Source organism: Myotis yumanensis, unplaced genomic scaffold (assembly GCF_028538775.1).
Source record: "Myotis yumanensis isolate MYYU_CA2020_CCGP unplaced genomic scaffold, mMyoYum1.0.hap1 SCAF_9, whole genome shotgun sequence".
NCBI lineage: Eukaryota > Metazoa > Chordata > Mammalia > Chiroptera > Vespertilionidae > Myotis > Myotis yumanensis.
In genome coordinates this window covers 6168799-6174752 of record NW_027223760.1, presented here as the reverse complement: position 1 = coordinate 6174752, position 5954 = coordinate 6168799, and the positions used below count along the sequence as shown (strand labels likewise).

At 44.2% G+C, this 5954-nt stretch overlaps 1 pseudogene; it reads right to left on the bottom strand.

Moving 5' to 3' along the window:
- Positions 1–3865: 3865 nt before the first annotated feature.
- On the bottom strand, positions 3866–5954 carry LOC139016709 (GTPase IMAP family member 5-like; annotated as a pseudogene).

The window sequence follows — 5954 nt, the reverse complement described above, 5'->3', positions numbered from 1 at the left end:
ATCCCTTGTATGTTACTTTCCGCCTCTCTCTTGCAGCCTGTAAGATTCTCTCTTTATCCTGAACATTTGCCATTGTAATTATGATGTGTCTTGGTGTGGGTCTCTTCGGGTTCACCTTGTTTGGGACTCTCTGGGCTTGTGTGACTTTTTTCTTCCCCACCTCAGGGAAGTTTTCTGATATTATTTCTTCGAATAGGTTTTCTAATCCATGTTCATCTTTCTGTTGTTCTGGCACCCCTATTATTCGTATGTTGCTTCATTTCACGTTGTCCCAAAGTTCCCTTAGGCTCTCCTCCTGTCTTTTAATTTTTTTCTCCATTTGCAGTATAGTTTGAGTGTGTTTTGCTTCCTTGTCTTCTAATTCACTGATTCGGTCCTCCGCTTCTCCCAGTCTACTGTTGATACTTTCAATGGTGTTTTTTATTGCAGCTATGTCGCTCTTCATTTCTTCTTGGGACTTACTTAAGTTGTTGATTTTTTCATCTGTTTCTTCTAGCTTCTTGCATACGTAGTTGAGTTTTTCATCTGTTTCTTCTTGCTTCTTGAACATCTGGTGCATGTACTCTAGGAACCTTATTCTGAATTCTTTTTCCGTCATGTTGCATATCTCTGTCTCACTTAGCTGCTTTTCTGGTGAGTCCTCGTTTTCTTTCCTTTGGGGGTTTCTTTGTCTACCCATGTTTGATCTCACTGACATTACTAGATGTTGAATCGTTCAGTGGCTGGACCCTGGGTGGCATTGGCTGCTCCCAGGGTGGCAGTGGCTCCTTGGTCTGTGGTTGCTCCTTGGGCGGGTGTGGTAGCAGCGACTCCTCTGTTGATAGCAGGGCCTCTGATGGGTGCTGTTCACAGTTGTGGTGGCTCTTCTGGCTGGTGGAGGGAGGCTTCAGACGCAGCAACTGTTCCCCAGGCAGAGTGTGTGGTGATCAGGAGGCCGCTGTTGCTTGAATCTGTTGCGTTCATTTAGAGGCACAAAATACAACACAACAAGGCACAACGTACCAGGCACTGAACACTATTGTATTTACGATATTACTAACCCCAAATAAAGGTGGCCACCCGAGCTAAGAGAGTTGGGAAATAAGGGGGAAAGAAGAGAAAAAGGTAGAAGAGAAAAAAGAAAGAAAGAAAAAAAGGAGTGCAAAAATGAGATTGGAAAAGGGAGGGGGAAAAAGAGGAGGAAAAAAAAAGAAAGAAGAAAAAAGTAAGAGAGAAAAGAGAGTGAAGTGTAAAAGGGGGAGAGACTGTTTATGTGAGGAGAAAACTCCTATAGGTCCGCCACTAATACCAACAAATTGCAGCAACAGATTCCTGGAGATGAATACAAACTACAAACAACCAATAATATCAAGCGACGCAAGGGGACAGAGAAGCGTAGAAATAACCGGGGGGGGGGGGGAGGGAGGGGCAGGAAAATAAAAAGAATAAGCACTCTAACCTCACAAACAATAAAACAAAAACAAAAACAAAAAAAAAACAATATACTCGTCAATCAGGCAAACAACGATAAAACAATAGAGAGAGAAAAGAAGAAGAGAGAGAAAAAAGAAAAAAAATGGATAGTGAAGGAAGATAAGGGAAAGGTGTATAAGGATTTAGAACAGGGGATTGGACATAGGATATTTAAGCAGGGTTAAATTTTGACAGAGGGTAAAAAGAATAGGGAAGTTCTAAAGCTGGAGTAGGGTAAGAGAAACAGGACAGCAAAAGGGAAAAAGTGGGGAAGATTGTTTAGCACAGAGGCAAATTGAGGGAGAGAAAAATGTTGCTAAAGGAACGATGAAAATAGAATGGAGAACATTAGTCCCAAAATAAAATAAAGACAAGATAAAATGACACTTTAAAGAATGGTAAAATGGTAGCGGTAATAATACTAGTTAAAAATAAAAATGTAGTAGCTGAAAGGGCAAAATCAGGTGATGGAGAAAAAGAAAAATGAAAAAAAATGTTTTCTTAGTTAAAAGGAGAAAAAGTAAATAAAAAAAATAAAAATAAAAATGTGCAGTAATGCAGGTGCTTCAGATCTTCTACTCTTCTTATTGGCACGCCCGGAATTCAGGAGAATGTTGACTTTCCCTCTGATACACTGTTCCTCCTTGTTGTAAGCCACAGTCCTTATTGCCTTATCTGTATTTACAGAGGAGTCAGTTCGTGGCTCTGCCTCTGGGTGGCAGTGTGTCTGGGTTGACCTCCGAGGCTATAAGTTCTCTCCGACCAGGAGCTGCCTATTGTACCTGAACCAGCTCCGCCCAGAGGTGGTTCCCCCGGCGCCACTCCCAGCTCTGTTTCCCAGGCTCCCCAAAAACAATCTTCCCCTACAAGCTCTGCTAGTGACCCCAACTGGGCACTCACATGCACTGGGCTCAACAATCAAACTCACAGAAGTAAGAGGAAGTGTGCAAACAAGAGCCTGGGAAGCTGTTCGAACTCGCAGGGTTCCACCCTCCAGAACCGCGCGGAGTGTCTGCGTGCGCTCAAGCCCCTGGCAACAACAAGTAGCCGGCTATCAGGGAAACTCTGAGGCAGCCCTTTTGCATCCAGTCCAACTATGGGCTCATTTATAGTGTTACCTTCTGGCAGCAGCCCTGCGGGAGCCCTCCCCACTTGCAAGACACACTGGCCTCTACGGGCACGGATTTTGGAGAGCGTGGATTTTGGCGGACGCAGATTTCCCCCTGCGCCCGCGCGAGCATTCCTCGCTCCAACCTGAACTGCGAACCGCACCTTTGAGGTAAGTCTAACCTTTCTGTGGAGGGGTGCAGGTCTCCCCTTGGCTCTTGCAGTCGCGCTGTTTGCGAATCATTGCCTCCGGGTTAGTAGCCGATCTCTGGATGCTGGTAAACGCTTCCTGAGATGGCGCGGTCTCGCCACTGCACTGGCGCCCAGAGGGAGGTTTCAGCCTCAATCTCTAACCATCCGCATTTTTTAGGAGTTTTCTGTCTTTCCTGGCTGCAGACTGTCTCTCAGCTGAACCTCCCCAGCTTGATCGAGCTGATTGTTACCCGTTTCAGCTGCTCGCCCCTATCTGGTCCGGGACTAAGCACCAACACGTCCGTCTAAGCCTCCGCCATTTTCTCCTCCTCCAGAAAAAATAATTTTTAAAAGTGAGAACAATTTTAGGTATTTCTGGAACAATATGAAGCATAAAAACATTCCCATCACAGGGATACCAGAAGAAGAAAAGAGGGTGCAAGAGATTGATAACCTATTTTTAGAAATAATGACTGAAAACTTTTCTCTTGGTGAAGAAAAAGAGACAGACAAGTCCAGGACTTACAGAGAGTCCATGACAAGATGAACCCCAAATGGCCCACACCACTGTCCATCATCATTTAAATGGCAAAGCGTAGAAACAAAGAGTGAATCTTAAAAATGGCAACAGAAAGGCCTATAAGGGAGCTCCCATAACACTGCCAGTTAATTTCTCAATAGAAACTTTCAAGACTGGGAAAGATTGGTATGAAATATGCAACTTCATGAAAAGTAAGGACCTACAAGCATGATTACTCTACCTACAAAGGTTATCATTTAAAATTGAAATAGAGATACAAGGCTACCCAGGAAAGAAAAAGCTCAAGGAGTTCATCAGCACTAAACTAGTATTACAAGAAAAATTTAAGGAACTTTCCTAAGAAGAAGTAACAATTAAAAATAAAAGGGACAGAGGTTTAAATTTAAAAAGTGTCAATAAATACATACTTATCAATAATCAATTTAAATATAAATGGATGAAAGGCTCCAATCAAAGGGCATAGGGGAACTGAATAGATGAGAAAACAAGACAGATATATATGCTGTATACAAGACACTCCCAACTGAATGAAAGACACACAGAGACTGAAAGTAAAGGGATGGAAAACATATTTCATGAAATGAAAATGAAAAAAGAAAAAAGTGAAAATAGCACACTTATATTAGGCAAAATACACTTTTTGACTGTGTGCACCGCCTTGTATGCCCAGTGACTCCCAGTCTCCTTCAGGTCTTGCTTTTTCTCTTCAATGTGCACTTGAACTTTGGCCAGGTAGCTCCTGTGCTCTTCTCCTAGGGCTCTGTCCCCCCGCCCTGGGGCACCTGTGCATTGCAGAAGAGGTCATTTGTGTAGTAGTTACCTTGGTTATCCCTCTCCAAGTTCGCAACCACAGCCATCGCCTTCTCCAGCTGCTCCCTCTGCACCTCCCCTGTGGCCTGGTTGTTGAGGCCACAGTATCTCTTCCCACACTCCTGGACCAGGATCTGCAGACTGTGGTTGTACGTTTTGGCTACATACTCATCCAAGGACATGTCCCCTAAGTCCTCCTTGTGGGTGAAGAGGACCACCACGTGTCTCATGGCTCCTGCCCAAAGACCTCCTTCACCCGACTCACTGCCAATGTGTCCCGGGCAGTGAAGAGCCCCAGCTGTGTCACCAGCAGAAGTACATGGGGCCCTGGGGCTGGGAGCAGGCAACAGTCCCCGATGTGCTTGTACATCTCTTGGTCCTGGGCCTTGGGTCAAAGATGGAGGGCATGTCAACCACTAGGATGTTCCTTCCATTCCAGGTTCCTGTGGCCAACTGGCACATCCTGGCCAAGGCCTGGGCCCCCAGCCTGGACTCCAACACAGGTTGACAGAGGATGCTGTTCCCAGTTGCATTCATTCCACAACCAGATTTGCCCATGAGGATGAGCCTCAGTGAGGAAGATGATGCAAACTGGTTATCTTCTACATTTCCTGAATAAGAAAAACTGTCTTATTAAGCTAGTGTTGCTTCCAATTATTCAATCATGGACACTCATGGTATCTCATTAAAGCTGTGAATCTCCCTCCCAGGAAACTGTCATATCTAAATACATACAAAAGTTTCCAACAACTTTAAGAGGTTCTCAGGTCATAGGAAGTCTACATAGGAAGCTCACATTGGACCCACAGCCAACAGTACGAACTGTTACACTGAGGAGGTTGCTCCAATCCTTCATCAAGACCAAGGAAGATAGTTTTCTGAAAGAAAAGTACTCCCTGTGTTTCTCCAGGGATGGTGCCTGGCCTAGTTTCATGTTAATAAACGTGAGTTTAGAAGGATGCAAAGAATGAGAAGTCACACATGGGAAAATATTACCACCTTTTTCACTCACAAATAACCAGGAACACTTGTGTAGAAGTGCTCAACATATTCGCCTAAACCTTGGAAGAAAAGGAAGTGTCAGCTGTGACCTTCCACCAAGGACCAGCTGAGGTCCCCGGGTCTCTGTTTTTTGGGGGGAATTCTCTCCTTGCAAATGAGACAACAGAAGGGTCATGGTTACTGTCAAAGGCAAAGCCTGAGAGATGACTCAGGATGGGTGGCTGAAGAGGATGGAATTTAAGACCATTAGTAGTATTTGTGATTGGAAACGTCTCCTATTTGGCTGATTGATTACAGGAAGTTAACAAAAGTGGTGTTGGAGACGGTGATGCTTAGCTAATGGCTAAAATCTTCCAGGGTGATAACCCGTGGAGTTCAAGAGTTCTATGAGCTCAAATGGATTCCAAGTTAATTGCAGTCTCCTAAAATATGTTATTGTGTTTCTTCTACTCTGCATTGGTTCTTCATTTCTGCAGTGTTCTGAGATCTTTTATAGTCTGCATGATTAGTAAACCTTTCTGGGCGATATTTTCATTTTCTGCTCGAAGTGGACAAGGAATGAGAAAATTTATTCACAATAAATTTCAAAACCCTGCAACTTCTGACTTGAAGTTTCATTTCCACATTTCCCACACCTCATGTGCACGGAGAGCAATGTACTGAAGGTGTCAGGTGGAGGTGGGGGTGAAGGTGGTGGGGAAGGTAAAGAAGATATGAGCACTGACTTTTTCTTCTTCAGTTTAAAACACTGGGTTTCTGTCACTGTGTTTGAGGTAAGGAAATAGTGCCTCTTGCAGGCTTTCTTACCTTCAGCCTTAGTTCCATATCTCCTCTTCAGAGGTACTTCCAT